Raw genomic sequence first — 15,206 nt, 5'->3', positions numbered from 1 at the left:
GCCCGCCCAGCTTCTCCTCCCAGCTTAGCCCCGCCCGCCCAGCTTCTCCTCCCAGCACGGCCCCGCCCACCCAGTTTCTCCTCCCAGCCTGGCCCCGCCCGCCCAGTTTCTCCTCCCAGCCTGGCCCCGCCCGCCCAGTTTCTCCTCCCGAGTCCGGCCCCGCCCGCCCCGCTTCTCCTCCCGAGTCCGGCCCCGCCCGCCCAGCTTCCCCTCCCAGCTTGGCCCCGCCCGCCCAGCTTCCCCTCCCGAGTCCGGCCCCGCCCGCCCAGTTTCTCCTCCCGAGCGAGGCCCCGCCCGCCCAGTTTCCCCTCCCGAACCCGGCCCCGCCCGCCCAGTTTCTCCTCCCGAGTCCGGCCCCGGCCGCCCAGTTTCTCATCCCAGCTTGGCCCCGCCCGCCCAGCTTCCCCTCCCGAGCGAGGCCCCGCCCGCCCAGTTTCTCCTCCCGAGCGAGGCCCCGCCCGCCCAGCTTCCCCTCCCGAATCCGGCCCTGCCCGCCCATGTTCCCCTCCCAGTCAGGCCCCGCCCGCCCAGTTTCTCCTCCCAGCTTGGCCCCGCCCGCCCAGCTTCCCCTCCCGAAGCCGGCCCTGCCCGCCCATGTTCCCCTCCCAGTCAGGCCCCGCCCGCCCAGTTTCTCCTCCCAGCCTGGCCCCGCCCGCCCAGTTTCTCCTCCCGAGTCCGGCCCCGCCCGCCCCGCTTCTCCTCCCGAGTCCGGCCCCGCCCGCCCAGTTTCTCCTCCCGAGCGAGGCCCCGCCCGCCCAGTTTCCCCTCCCGAACCCGGCCCCGCCCGCCCAGTTTCTCCTCCCGAGTCCGGCCCCGGCCGCCCAGTTTCTCATCCCAGCTTGGCCCCGCCCGCCCAGCTTCCCCTCCCAGCTTGGCCCCGCCCGCCCAGTTTCTCCTCCCGAGCGAGGCCCCGCCCGCCCAGCTTCCCCTCCCGAATACGGCCCTGCCCGCCCAGCTTCTCCTCCCAGCTTGTCCCCGCCCGCCCAGCTTCCCCTCCCGACTCCGGCCCCGCCCGCCCACTTTCTCCCCCCGAGCGAGGCCCCGCCCGCCCAGCTTCCCCTCCCGAACCCGGCCCCGCCCGCCCAGCTTCTCCTCCCAGCTTTGCCCCGCCCGCCCAGCTTCCCCTCCCGAACCCGGCCCCGCCCGCCCAGTTTCTCCTCCCAGCTTGGCCCCGCCAGCCCAGCTTCCCCTCCCGATCCCGGCCCCGCCCGCCCATGTTCCCCTCCCAACTTGGCCCCGCCCGCCCAGCTTCCCCTCCCGAACCCGGCCCCGCCCGCCCAGCTTCTGCTAGCGAGCTCGGCCCCGCCCGCCCAGTTTCTCCTCCCAGCTTAGCCCCGCCCGCCCAGTTTCTCCTCCCAGCACGGCCCCGCCCACCCAGCTTCCCCTCCCGAGCGAGGCCCCGCCCGCCCAGTTTCTCCTCCCGAGCGAGGCCCCGCCCGCCCAGCTTCCCCTCCCGAATCCGGCCCTGCCCGCCCATGTTCCCCTCCCAGCCAGGCCCCGCCCGCCCAGCTTCCCCTCCCGAACCCGGCCCCGCCCGCCCAGCTTCTCCTCCCAGCTTAGCCCCGCCCGCCCAGCTTCTCCTCCCAGCACGGCCCCGCCCACCCAGTTTCTCCTCCCAGCCTGGCCCCGCCCGCCCAGTTTCTCCTCCCAGCCTGGCCCCGCCCGCCCAGTTTCTCCTCCCGAGTCCGGCCCCGCCCGCCCCGCTTCTCCTCCCGAGTCCGGCCCCGCCCGCCCAGCTTCCCCTCCCAGCTTGGCCCCGCCCGCCCAGCTTCCCCTCCCGAGTCCGGCCCCGCCCGCCCAGTTTCTCCTCCCGAGCGAGGCCCCGCCCGCCCAGTTTCCCCTCCCGAACCCGGCCCCGCCCGCCCAGTTTCTCCTCCCGAGTCCGGCCCCGGCCGCCCAGTTTCTCATCCCAGCTTGGCCCCGCCCGCCCAGCTTCCCCTCCCGAGCGAGGCCCCGCCCGCCCAGTTTCTCCTCCCGAGCGAGGCCCCGCCCGCCCAGCTTCCCCTCCCGAATCCGGCCCTGCCCGCCCATGTTCCCCTCCCAGTCAGGCCCCGCCCGCCCAGTTTCTCCTCCCAGCTTGGCCCCGCCCGCCCAGCTTCCCCTCCCGAAGCCGGCCCTGCCCGCCCATGTTCCCCTCCCAGTCAGGCCCCGCCCGCCCAGTTTCTCCTCCCAGCCTGGCCCCGCCCGCCCAGTTTCTCCTCCCGAGTCCGGCCCCGCCCGCCCCGCTTCTCCTCCCGAGTCCGGCCCCGCCCGCCCAGTTTCTCCTCCCGAGCGAGGCCCCGCCCGCCCAGTTTCCCCTCCCGAACCCGGCCCCGCCCGCCCAGTTTCTCCTCCCGAGTCCGGCCCCGGCCGCCCAGTTTCTCATCCCAGCTTGGCCCCGCCCGCCCAGCTTCCCCTCCCAGCTTGGCCCCGCCCGCCCAGTTTCTCCTCCCGAGCGAGGCCCCGCCCGCCCAGCTTCCCCTCCCGAATACGGCCCTGCCCGCCCAGCTTCTCCTCCCAGCTTGTCCCCGCCCGCCCAGCTTCCCCTCCCGACTCCGGCCCCGCCCGCCCACTTTCTCCCCCCGAGCGAGGCCCCGCCCGCCCAGCTTCCCCTCCCGAACCCGGCCCCGCCCGCCCAGCTTCTCCTCCCAGCTTTGCCCCGCCCGCCCAGCTTCCCCTCCCGAACCCGGCCCCGCCCGCCCAGTTTCTCCTCCCAGCTTGGCCCCGCCAGCCCAGCTTCCCCTCCCGAACCCGGCCCCGCCCGCCCAGTTTCTCATCCCAGCTTGGCCCCGCCCGCCCAGCTTCCCCTCCCGAGCGAGGCCCCGCCCGCCCAGTTTCTCCTCCCGAGCGAGGCCCCGCCCGCCCCGCTTCCCCTCCCAGCCAGGCCCCGCCCGCCCAGCTTCCCCTCCCGAACCCGGCCCCGCCCGCCCAGCTTCTCCTCCCAGCTTAGCCCCGCCCGCCCAGCTTCTCCTCCCAGCACGGCCCCGCCCACCCAGTTTCTCCTCCCAGCCTGGCCCCGGCCGCCCAGTTTCTCATCCCAGCTTGGCCCCGCCCGCCCAGCTTCCCCTCCCAGCTTGGCCCCGCCCGCCCAGTTTCTCCTCCCGAGCGAGGCCCCGCCCGCCCAGCTTCCCCTCCCGAACCCGGCCCCGCCCGCCCAGCTTCTCCTCCCAGCTTTGCCCCGCCCGCCCAGCTTCCCCTCCCGAACCCGGCCCCGCCCGCCCAGTTTCTCCTCCCGAGTCCGGCCCCGGCCGCCCAGTTTCTCATCCCAGCTTGGCCCCGCCCGCCCAGCTTCCCCTCCCAGCTTGGCCCCGCCCGCCCAGTTTCTCCTCCCGAGCGAGGCCCCGCCCGCCCAGCTTCCCCTCCCGAATACGGCCCTGCCCGCCCAGCTTCTCCTCCCAGCTTGTCCCCGCCCGCCCAGCTTCCCCTCCCGACTCCGGCCCCGCCCGCCCACTTTCTCCCCCCGAGCGAGGCCCCGCCCGCCCAGCTTCCCCTCCCGAACCCGGCCCCGCCCGCCCAGCTTCTCCTCCCAGCTTTGCCCCGCCCGCCCAGCTTCCCCTCCCGAACCCGGCCCCGCCCGCCCAGTTTCTCCTCCCAGCTTGGCCCCGCCCGCCCAGCTTCCCCTCCCGAAGCCGGCCCCGCCCGCCCAGTTTCTCATCCCAGCTTGGCCCCGCCCGCCCAGCTTCCCCTCCCGAGCGAGGCCCCGCCCGCCCAGTTTCTCCTCCCGAGCGAGGCCCCGCCCGCCCCGCTTCCCCTCCCAGCCAGGCCCCGCCCGCCCAGCTTCCCCTCCCGAACCCGGCCCCGCCCGCCCAGCTTCTCCTCCCAGCTTAGCCCCGCCCGCCCAGCTTCTCCTCCCAGCACGGCCCCGCCCACCCAGTTTCTCCTCCCAGCCTGGCCCCGCCCGCCCAGTTTCTCCTCCCAGCCTGGCCCCGCCCGCCCAGTTTCTCCTCCCGAGTCCGGCCCCGCCCGCCCCGCTTCTCCTCCCGAGTCCGGCCCCGCCCGCCCAGCTTCCCCTCCCAGCTTGGCCCCGCCCGCCCAGCTTCCCCTCCCGAGTCCGGCCCCGCCCGCCCAGTTTCTCCTCCCGAGCGAGGCCCCGCCCGCCCAGTTTCCCCTCCCGAACCCGGCCCCGCCCGCCCAGTTTCTCCTCCCGAGTCCGGCCCCGGCCGCCCAGTTTCTCATCCCAGCTTGGCCCCGCCCGCCCAGCTTCCCCTCCCGAGCGAGGCCCCGCCCGCCCAGTTTCTCCTCCCGAGCGAGGCCCCGCCCGCCCAGCTTCCCCTCCCGAATCCGGCCCTGCCCGCCCATGTTCCCCTCCCAGTCAGGCCCCGCCCGCCCAGTTTCTCCTCCCAGCTTGGCCCCGCCCGCCCAGCTTCCCCTCCCGAATCCGGCCCTGACCGCCCATGTTCCCCTCCCAGTCAGGCCCCGCCCGCCCAGTTTCTCCTCCCAGCTTGGCCCCGCCCGCCCAGCTTCCCCTCCCGATCCCGGCCCCGCCCGCCCATGTTCCCCTCCCAGTCAGGCCCCGCCCGCCCAGTTTCTCCTCCCAGCTTGGCCCCGCCCGCCCAGCTTCCCCTCCCGTACCCGGCCCCGCCCGCCCAGCTTCTCCTAGGGAGCTCGGCCCCGCCCGCCCCGCTTCCCCTCCCAGCCAGGCCCCGCCCGCCCAGTTTCTCCTCCCGAGTCCGGCCCCGGCCGCCCAGTTTCTCATCCCAGCTTGGCCCCGCCCGCCCAGCTTCCCCTCCCGAGCGAGGTCCCGCCCGCCCAGTTTCTCCTCCCGAGCGAGGCCCCGCCCGCCCCGCTTCCCCTCCCAGCCAGGCCCCGCCCGCCCAGCTTCCCCTCCCGAACCCGGCCCCGCCCGCCCAGCTTCTCCTCCCAGCTTAGCCCCGCCCGCCCAGTTTCTCCTCCCGAGTCCGGCCCCGCCCGCCCCGCTTCTCCTCCCGAGTCCGGCCCCGCCCGCCCAGTTTCTCCTCCCGAGCGAGGCCCCGCCCGCCCAGTTTCTCCTCCCGAGCGAGGCCCCGCCCGGCCAGTTTCTCCTCCCGAGCGAGGCCCCGCCCGCCCAGCTTCCCCTCCCAGCTTGGCCCCGCCCGCCCAGTTTCTCCTCCCGAGCGAGGCCCCGCCCGCCCAGCTTCCCCTCCCGAACCCGGCCCCGCCCGCCCAGCTTCTCCTCCCAGCTTGGCCCCGCCCGCCCCGCTTCCCATCCCGAGCGAGGCCCCGCCCGCCCAGTTTCTCCTCCCAGCCAGGCCCCGCCCGCCCAGCTTTCCCTCCCGAACCCGGCCCCGCCCGCCAAGCTTCTCCTAGCGAGCTTTGCCCCGCCCGCCCCGCTTCCCTTCCCAGCCAGGCCCCCCCGCCCAGTTTCTCCTCCCGAGTCCGGCCCCGCCCGCCCCGCTTCCCCTCCCAGCCAGGCCCCGCCCGCCCAGTTTCTCCTCCCAGCTTGGCCCCGCCCGCCCAGCTTCCCCTCCCGATCCCGGCCCCGCCCGCCCATGTTCCCCTCCCAGCCTGGCCCCGCCCGCCCAGCTTCCCATCCCGAGCGAGGCCCCGCCCGCCCAGTTTCTCCTCCCAGCTTGGCCCCGCCCGCCCAGCTTCCCCTCCCGTACCCGGCCCCGCCCGCCAAGCTTCTCCTAGCGAGCTCGGCCCCGCCCGCCCCGCTTCCCCTCCCAGCCAGGCCCCGCCCGCCAAGCTTCTCCTAGCGAGCTCGGCCCCGCCCGCCCCGCTTCCCCTCCCAGCCAGGCCCCGCCCGCCCAGTTTCTCCTCCCGAGTCCGGCCCCGCCAGCCCCGCTTCCCCTCCCAGCCTGGCCCCGCCCGCCCAGTTTCTCCTCCCGAGTCCGGCCCCGGCCGCCCAGTTTCTCATCCCAGCTTGGCCCCGCCCGCCCAGCTTCCCCTCCAAGCCAGGCCCCGCCCGCCCAGTTTCTCCTCCCGAGCGAGGCCCCGCCCGCCCCGCTTCCCCTCCCGAACCCGGCCCCGCCCGCCCAGCTTCTCCTCCCAGCTTAGCCCCGCCCGCCCAGCTTCCCCTCCCAGCCAGGCCCCGCCCGCCCAGCTTCCCCTCCCGAACCCGGCCCCGCCCGCCCAGCTTCTCCTCCCAGCTTAGCCCCGCCCGCCCAGCTTCTCCTCCCAGCACGGCCCCGCCCGCCCAGTTTCTCCTCCCAGCCTGGCCCCGCCCGCCCAGTTTCTCCTCCCGAGTCCGGCCCCGCCCGCCCCGCTTCTCCTCCCGAGTCCGGCCCCGCCCGCCCAGCTTCCCCTCCCAGCTTGGCCCCGCCCGCCCAGCTTCCCCTCCCGAGTCCGGCCCCGCCCGCCCAGTTTCTCCTCCCGAGCTTGGCCCCGCCCGCCCAGCTTCCCATCCCGAGCGAGGCCCCGCCCGCCCAGTTTCTCCTCCCGAGCTTGGCCCCGCCCGCCCAGCTTCCCATCCCGAGCGAGGCCCCGCCCGCCCAGTTTCTCCTCCCAGCTTGGCCCCGCCCGCCAAGCTTCCTCTCCCGAACCCGGCCCCGCCCGCCCAGCTTCTGCTAGCGAGCTCGGCCCCGCCCGCCCAGCTTCCCCTACAAGCCAGGCCCGCCCGCCCCGCTTCCCCTCCCGAGTCCGCCCCGCCCGCCCAGTTTCTCCTCCCGAGCTTGGCCCCGCCCGCCCAGCTTCCCATCCCGAGCGAGGCCCCGCCCGCCCAGTTTCTCATCCCAGCTTGGCCCCGCCCGCCCAGCTTCCCCTCCCGAGCGAGGCCCCGCTCGCCCAGTTTCTCCTCCCGAGCGAGGCCCCGCCCGCCCAGCTTCCCCTCCCGAATCCGGCCCCGCCCGCCAAGCTTCTCCTAGCGAGCTCGGCCCCGCCCGCCCCGCTTCCCCTCCCAGCCAGGCCCCGCCCGCCCAGTTTCTCCTCCCGAGTCCGGCCCCGCCCGCCCCGCTTCCCCTCCCAGCTAGGCCCCGCCCGCCCAGCTTCCCCTCCCGAGCGAGGCCCCGCCCGCCCAGTTTCTCCTCCCGAGCGAGGCCCCGCCCGCCCCGCTTCCCCTCCCAGCCAGGCCCCGCCCGCCCAGCTTCCCCTCCCGAATCCGGCCCCGCCCGCCAAGCTTCTCCTAGCGAGCTCGGCCCCGCCCGCCCCGCTTCCCCTCCCAGCCAGGCCCCGCCCGCCCAGTTTCTCCTCCCGAGTCCGGCCCCGCCCGCCCCGCTTCCCCTCCCAGCCTGGCCCCGCCCGCCCAGTTTCTCCTCCCGAGTCCGGCCCCGGCCGCCCAGTTTCTCATCCCAGCTTGGCCCCGCCCGCCCAGCTTCCCCTCCAAGCCAGGCCCCGCCCGCCCAGTTTCTCCTCCCGAGCGAGGCCCCGCCCGCCCCGCTTCCCCTCCCGAACCCGGCCCCGCCCGCCCAGCTTCTCCTCCCAGCTTAGCCCCGCCCGCCCAGCTTCTCCTCCCAGCACGGCCCCGCCCGCCCAGTTTCTCCTCCCAGCTTAGCCCCGCCCGCCCAGCTTCTCCTCCCAGCACGGCCCCGCCCGCCCAGTTTCTCCTCCCAGCCTGGCCCCGCCCGCCCAGTTTCTCCTCCCGAGTCCGGCCCCGCCCGCCCCGCTTCTCCTCCCGAGTCCGGCCCCGCCCGCCCAGCTTCCCCTCCCAGCTTGGCCCCGCCCGCCCAGCTTCCCCTCCCGAGTCCGGCCCCGCCCGCCCAGTTTCTCCTCCCGAGCGAGGCCCCGCCCGCCCAGATTCCCCTCCCGAACCCGGCCCCGCCCGCCCAGTTTCTCCTCCCGAGTCCGGCCCCGGCCGCCCGGTTTCTCATCCCAGCTTGGCCCCGCCCGCCCAGCTTCCCCTCCCGAGCGAGGCCCCGCCCGCCCAGTTTCTCCTCCCGAGCGAGGCCCCGCCCGCCCAGCTTCCCCTCCCGAATCCGGCCCTGCCCGCCCATGTTCCCCTCCCAGCCAGGCCCCGCCCGCCCAGTTTCTCCTCCCAGCTTGGCCCCGCCCGCCCAGCTTCCCCTCCCGATCCCGGCCCCGCCCGCCAAGCTTCTCCTAGCGAGCCCGGCCCCGCCCGCCCAGCTTCCCCTCCAAGCCAGGCCCCGCCCGCCCCGCTTCCCCTCCCGAGTCCGGCCCCGCCCGCCCAGCTTCCCCTCCCCAGTCCGGCCCCGCCCGCCCGGTTTCTCCTCCCGAGCGAGGCCCCGCCAGCCCAGTTTCCCCTCCCGAACCCGGCCCCGCCCGCCCAGTTTCTCATCCCAGCTTGGCCCCGCCCGCCCAGCTTCCCCTCCCGAGTCCGGCCCCGCCCGCCCGGTTTCTCCTCCCGAGCGAGGCCCCGCCCGCCCAGTTTCCCCTCCCGAACCCGGCCCCGCCCGCCCAGTTTCTCATCCCAGCTTGGCCCCGCCCGCCCAGCTTCCCCTCCCGAACCCGGCCCCGCCCGCCCAGTTTCTCCTCCCGAGCGAGGCCCCGCCCGCCCAGCTTCCCCTCCCGAATCCGGCCCTGCCCGCCCAGCTTCTCCTCCCAGCTTGGCCCCGCCCGCCCAGCTTCCCCTCCCGAGTCCGGCCCCGCCCCCCCAGTTTCTCCTCCCGAGCGTGGCCCCGCCCGCCCAGCTTCCCCTCCCGAACCCGGCCCCGCCCGCCCAGCTTCTCCTCCCAGCTTGGCCCCGCCCGCCCAGTTTCTCCTCCCGAGCGAGGCCCCGCCCGCCCAGTTTCTCATCCCAGCTTGGCCCCGCCCGCCCAGCTTCCCCTCCCGAGCGAGGCCCCGCCCGCCCAGTTTCTCCTCCCGAGCGAGGCCCCGCCCGCCCCGTTTCTCCTCCCGAGCGAGGCCCCGCCCGCCCAGCTTCCCCTCCCAGCTTGGCCCCGCCCGCCCAGTTTCTCCTCCCGAGCGAGGCCCCGCCCGCCCAGCTTCCCCTCCCGACCCCGGCCCCGCCACCCAGTTTCTCCTCCCAGCTTGGCCCCGCCCGCCCAGCTTCCCCTCCCGAGTCCGGCCCCGCCCGCCCAGTTTCTCCTCCCGAGCTTGGCCCCGCCCGCCCAGCTTCCCATCCCGAGCGAGGCGCCGCCCGCCCAGTTTCTCCTCCCGAGCGAGGCCCCGCCCGCCCCGCTTCCCCTCCCAGCCAGGCCCCGCCCGCCCAGCTTCCCCTCCCGAACCCGGCCCCGCCCGCCCAGCTTCTCCTCCCAGCTTAGCCCCGCCCGCCCATGTTCCCCTCCCAGCCAGGCCCCGCCCGCCCAGTTTCTCCTCCCAGCTTGGCCCCGCCCGCCCAGCTTCCCCTCCCGATCCCGGCCCCGCCCGCCAAGCTTCTCCTAGCGAGCCCGGCCCCGCCCGCCCAGCTTCCCCTCCAAGCCAGGCCCCGCCCGCCCCGCTTCCCCTCCCGAGTCCGGCCCCGCCCGCCCCGCTTCTCCTCCCGAGTCCGGCCCCGCCCGCCCAGCTTCCCCTCCCAGCTTGGCCCCGCCCGCCCAGCTTCCCCTCCCGAGTCCGGCCCCGCCCGCCCGGTTTCTCCTCCCGAGCGAGGCCCCGCCCGCCCAGTTTCCCCTCCCGAACCCGGCCCCGCCCGCCCAGTTTCTCATCCCAGCTTGGCACCGCCCGCCCAGCTTCCCCTCCCGAACCCGGCCCCGCCCGCCCAGTTTCTCCTCCCGAGCGAGGCCCCGCCCGCCCAGCTTCCCCTCCCGAATCCGGCCCTGCCCGCCCAGCTTCTCCTCCCAGCTTGGCCCGCCCGCCCAGCTTCCCCTCCCGAGTCCGGCCCCGCCCGCCCAGTTTCTCCTCCCGAGCGTGGCCCCGCCCGCCCAGCTTCCCCTCCCGAACCCGGCCCCGCCCGCCCAGCTTCTCCTCCCAGCTTGGCCCCGCCCGCCCAGTTTCTCCTCCCGAGCGAGGCCCCGCCCGCCCAGTTTCTCATCCCAGCTTGGCCCCGCCCGCCCAGCTTCCCCTCCCGAGCGAGGCCCCGCCCGCCCAGTTTCTCCTCCCGAGCGAGGCCCCGCCCGCCCCGTTTCTCCTCCCGAGCGAGGCCCCGCCCGCCCAGCTTCCCCTCCCAGCTTGGCCCCGCCCGCCCAGTTTCTCCTCCCGAGCGAGGCCCCGCCCGCCCAGCTTCCCCTCCGGACCCCGGCCCCGCCACCCAGTTTCTCCTCCCAGCTTGGCCCCGCCCGCCCAGCTTCCCCTCCCGAGTCCGGCCCCGCCCGCCCAGTTTCTCCTCCCGAGCTTGGCCCCGCCCGCCCAGCTTCCCATCCCGAGCGAGGCGCCGCCCGCCCAGTTTCTCCTCCCGAGCGAGGCCCCGCCCGCCCCGCTTCCCCTCCCAGCCAGGCCCCGCCCGCCCAGCTTCCCCTCCCGAACCCGGCCCCGCCCGCCCAGCTTCTCCTCCCAGCTTAGCCCCGCCCGCCCAGCTTCTCCTCCCAGCACGGCCCCGCCCGCCCAGTTTCTCCTCCCAGCCTGGCCCCGCCCGCCCAGTTTCTCCTCCCGAGTCCGGCCCCGCCCGCCCCGCTTCTCCTCCCGAGTCCGGCCCCGCCCGCCCAGCTTCCCCTCCCAGCTTGGCCCCGCCCGCCCAGCTTCCCCTCCCGAGTCCGGCCCCGCCCGCCCAGTTTCTCCTCCCGAGCTTGGCCCCGCCCGCCCAGCTTCCCATCCCGAGCGAGGCCCCGCCCGCCCAGTTTCTCCTCCCGAGCTTGGCCCCGCCCGCCCAGCTTCCCATCCCGAGCGAGGCCCCGCCCGCCCAGTTTCTCCTCCCAGCTTGGCCCCGCCCGCCAAGCTTCCTCTCCCGAACCCGGCCCCGCCCGCCCAGCTTCTGCTAGCGAGCTCGGCCCCGCCCGCCCAGCTTCCTCTACAAGCCAGGCCCGCCCGCCCGCTTCCCCTCCCGAGTCCGCCCCGCCCGCCCAGTTTCTCCTCCCGAGCTTGGCCCCGCCCGCCCAGCTTCCCATCCCGAGCGAGGCCCCGCCCGCCCAGTTTCTCATCCCAGCTTGGCCCCGCCCGCCCAGCTTCCCCTCCCGAGCGAGGCCCCGCTCGCCCAGTTTCTCCTCCCGAGCGAGGCCCCGCCCGCCCAGCTTCCCCTCCCGAATCCGGCCCCGCCCGCCAAGCTTCTCCTAGCGAGCTCGGCCCCGCCCGCCCAGCTTCCCTCCCAGCCAGGCCCCGCCCGCCCAGTTTCTCCTCCCGAGTCCGGCCCCGCCCGCCCCGCTTCCCCTCCCAGCTAGGCCCCGCCCGCCCAGCTTCCCCTCCCGAGCGAGGCCCCGCCCGCCCAGTTTCTCCTCCCGAGCGAGGCCCCGCCCGCCCCGCTTCCCCTCCCAGCCAGGCCCCGCCCGCCCAGCTTCCCCTCCCGAACCCGGCCCCGCCCGCCCAGCTTCTCCTCCCAGCTTAGCCCCGCCCGCCCAGCTTCTCCTCCCAGCACGGCCCCGCCCGCCCAGTTTCTCCTCCCAGCCTGGCCCCGCCCGCCCAGTTTCTCCTCCCGAGTCCGGCCCCGCCCGCCCCGCTTCTCCTCCCGAGTCCGGCCCCGCCCGCCCAGCTTCCCCTCCCAGCTTGGCCCCGCCCGCCCAGCTTCCCCTCCCGAGTCCGGCCCCGCCCGCCCAGTTTCTCCTCCCGAGCGAGGCCCCGCCCGCCCAGTTTCCCCTCCCGAACCCGGCCCCGCCCGCCCAGTTTCTCCTCCCGAGTCCGGCCCCGGCCGCCCAGTTTCTCATCCCAGCTTGGCCCCGCCCGCCCAGCTTCCCCTCCCAGCTTGGCCCCGCCCGCCCAGTTTCTCCTCCCGAGCGAGGCCCCGCCCGCCCAGCTTCCCCTCCCGAATACGGCCCTGCCCGCCCAGCTTCTCCTCCCAGCTTGTCCCCGCCCGCCCAGCTTCCCCTCCCGACTCCGGCCCCGCCCGCACACTTTCTCCTCCCGAGCGAGGCCCCGCCCGCCCAGCTTCCCCTCCCGAACCCGGCCCCGCCCGCCCAGCTTCTCCTCCCAGCTTTGCCCCGCCCGCCCAGCTTCCCTCCCGAGCGAGGCCCCGCCCGCCCAGTTTCTCCTCCCGAGCGAGGCCCCGCCCGGCCAGTTTCTCCTCCCGAGCGAGGCCCCGCCCGCCCAGCTTCCCCTCCCAGCTTGGCCCCGCCCGCCCAGTTTCTCCTCCCGAGCGAGGCCCCGCCCGCCCAGCTTCCCCTCCCGAACCCGGCCCCGCCCGCCCAGCTTCTCCTCCCAGCTTGGCCCCGCCCGCCCAGCTTCCCCTCCCGAGTCCGGCCCCGCCCGCCCAGTTTCTCCTCCCGAGCTTGGCCCCGCCCGCCCAGCTTCCCATCCCGAGCGAGGCGCCGCCCGCCCAGTTTCTCCTCCCGAGCGAGGCCCCGCCCGCCCCGCTTCCCCTCCCAGCCAGGCCCCGCCCGCCCAGCTTCCCCTCCCGAACCCGGCCCCGCCCGCCCAGCTTCTCCTCCCAGCTTAGCCCCGCCCGCCCAGCTTCTCCTCCCAGCACGGCCCCGCCGCCCAGTTTCTCCTCCCAGCCTGGCCCCGCCCGCCCAGTTTCTCCTCCCGAGTCCGGCCCCGCCCGCCCCGCTTCTCCTCCCGAGTCCGGCCCCGCCCGCCCAGCTTCCCCTCCCAGCTTGGCCCCGCCCGCCCAGCTTCCCCTCCCGAGTCCGGCCCCGCCCGCCCAGTTTCTCCTCCCGAGCTTGGCCCCGCCCGCCCAGCTTCCCATCCCGAGCGAGGCCCCGCCCGCCCAGTTTCTCCTCCCGAGCTTGGCCCCGCCCGCCCAGCTTCCCATCCCGAGCGAGGCCCCGCCCGCCCAGTTTCTCCTCCCAGCTTGGCCCCGCCCGCCAAGCTTCCTCTCCCGAACCCGGCCCCGCCCGCCCAGCTTCTGCTAGCGAGCTCGGCCCCGCCCGCCCAGCTTCCCCTACAAGCCAGGCCCGCCCGCCCCGCTTCCCCTCCCGAGTCCGCCCCGCCCGCCCAGTTTCTCCTCCCGAGCTTGGCCCCGCCCGCCCAGCTTCCCATCCCGAGCGAGGCCCCGCCCGCCCAGTTTCTCATCCCAGCTTGGCCCCGCCCGCCCAGCTTCCCCTCCCGAGCGAGGCCCCGCTCGCCCAGTTTCTCCTCCCGAGCGAGGCCCCGCCCGCCCAGCTTCCCCTCCCGAATCCGGCCCCGCCCGCCAAGCTTCTCCTAGCGAGCTCGGCCCCGCCCGCCCCGCTTCCCCTCCCAGCCAGGCCCCGCCCGCCCAGTTTCTCCTCCCGAGTCCGGCCCCGCCCGCCCCGCTTCCCCTCCCAGCTAGGCCCCGCCCGCCCAGCTTCCCCTCCCGAGCGAGGCCCCGCCCGCCCAGTTTCTCCTCCCGAGCGAGGCCCCGCCCGCCCCGCTTCCCCTCCCAGCCAGGCCCCGCCGCCCAGCTTCCCCTCCCGAACCCGGCCCCGCCCGCCCAGCTTCTCCTCCCAGCTTAGCCCCGCCCGCCCAGCTTCTCCTCCCAGCACGGCCCCGCCCGCCCAGTTTCTCCTCCCAGCCTGGCCCCGCCCGCCCAGTTTCTCCTCCCGAGTCCGGCCCCGCCCGCCCCGCTTCTCCTCCCGAGTCCGGCCCCGCCCGCCCAGCTTCCCCTCCCAGCTTGGCCCCGCCGCCCAGCTTCCCCTCCCGAGTCCGGCCCCGCCCGCCCAGTTTCTCCTCCCGAGCGAGGCCCCGCCCGCCCAGTTTCCCCTCCCGAACCCGGCCCCGCCCGCCCAGTTTCTCCTCCCGAGTCCGGCCCCGGCCGCCCAGTTTCTCATCCCAGCTTGGCCCCGCCCGCCCAGCTTCCCCTCCCAGCTTGGCCCCGCCCGCCCAGTTTCTCCTCCCGAGCGAGGCCCCGCCCGCCCAGCTTCCCCTCCCGAATACGGCCCTGCCCGCCCAGCTTCTCCTCCCAGCTTGTCCCCGCCCGCCCAGCTTCCCCTCCCGACTCCGGCCCCGCCCGCCCACTTTCTCCTCCCGAGCGAGGCCCCGCCCGCCCAGCTTCCCCTCCCGAACCCGGCCCCGCCCGCCCAGCTTCTCCTCCCAGCTTTGCCCCGCCCGCCCAGTTTCCCCTCCCGAGCGAGGCCCCGCCCGCCCAGTTTCTCCTCCCGAGCGAGGCCCCGCCCGGCCAGTTTCTCCTCCCGAGCGAGGCCCCGCCCGCCCAGCTTCCCCTCCCAGCTTGGCCCCGCCCGCCCAGTTTCTCCTCCCGAGCGAGGCCCCGCCCGCCCAGCTTCCCCTCCCGAACCCGGCCCCGCCCGCCCAGCTTCTCCTCCCAGCTTGGCCCCGCCCGCCCCGCTTCCCATCCCGAGCGAGGCCCCGCCCGCCCAGTTTCTCCTCCCAGCCAGGCCCCGCCCGCCCAGCTTCCCCTCCCGAACCCGGCCCCGCCCGCCAAGCTTCTCCTAGCGAGCTTGGCCCCGCCCGCCCCGCTTCCCTTCCCAGCCAGGCCCCCCCGCCCAGTTTCTCCTCCCGAGTCCGGCCCCGCCCGCCCCGCTTCCCCTCCCAGCCAGGCCCCGCCCGCCCAGTTTCTCCTCCCAGCTTGGCCCCGCCCGCCCAGCTTCCCCTCCCGATCCCGGCCCCGCCCGCCCATGTTCCCCTCCCAGCCTGGCCCCGCCCGCCCAGCTTCCCATCCCGAGCGAGGCCCCGCCCGCCCAGTTTCTCCTCCCAGCTTGGCCCCGCCCGCCCAGCTTCCCCTCCCGTACCCGGCCCCGCCCGCCAAGCTTCTCCTAGCGAGCTCGGCCCCGCCCGCCCCGCTTCCCCTCCCAGCCAGGCCCCGCCCGCCAAGCTTCTCCTAGCGAGCTCGGCCCCGCCCGCCCCGCTTCCCCTCCCAGCCAGGCCCCGCCCGCCCAGTTTCTCCTCCCGAGTCCGGCCCCGCCCCGCCCCGCTTCCCCTCCCAGCCTGGCCCCGCCCCGCCCAGCTTCTCCTCCCGAGTCCGGCCCCGGCCGCCCAGTTTCTCATCCCAGCTTGGCCCCGCCCGCCCAGCTTCCCCTCCAAGCCAGGCCCCGCCCGCCCAGTTTCTCCTCCCGAGCGAGGCCCCGCCCGCCCCGCTTCCCCTCCCGAACCCGGCCCCGCCCGCCCAGCTTCTCCTCCCAGCTTAGCCCCGCCCGCCCAGCTTCCCCCTCCCAGCCAGGCCCCGCCCGCCCAGCTTCCCCTCCCGAACCCGGCCCCGCCCGCCCAGCTTCTCCTCCCAGCTTAGCCCAGCCCGCCCAGCTTCTCCTCCCAGCACGGCCCCGCCCGCCCAGTTTCTCCTCCCAGCCTGGCCCCGCCCGCCCAGTTTCTCCTCCCGAGTCCGGCCCCGCCCGCCCCGCTTCTCCTCCCGAGTCCGGCCCCGCCCGCCCAGCTTCCCCTCCCAGCTTGGCCCCGCCGCCCAGCTTCCCCTCCCGAACCCGGCCCCGCCCGCCCAGCTTCTCCTCCCAGTTTAGCCCCGCCCGCCCAGCTTCTCCTCCCAGCAC

The sequence above is a fragment of the Pelodiscus sinensis genome, chromosome 26 (assembly GCF_052426305.1).
Source record: "Pelodiscus sinensis isolate ZL-2025 chromosome 26, ASM5242630v1, whole genome shotgun sequence".
NCBI classification, from domain to species: domain Eukaryota; kingdom Metazoa; phylum Chordata; order Testudines; family Trionychidae; genus Pelodiscus; species Pelodiscus sinensis.
This window is presented reverse-complemented; position numbering follows the sequence as displayed.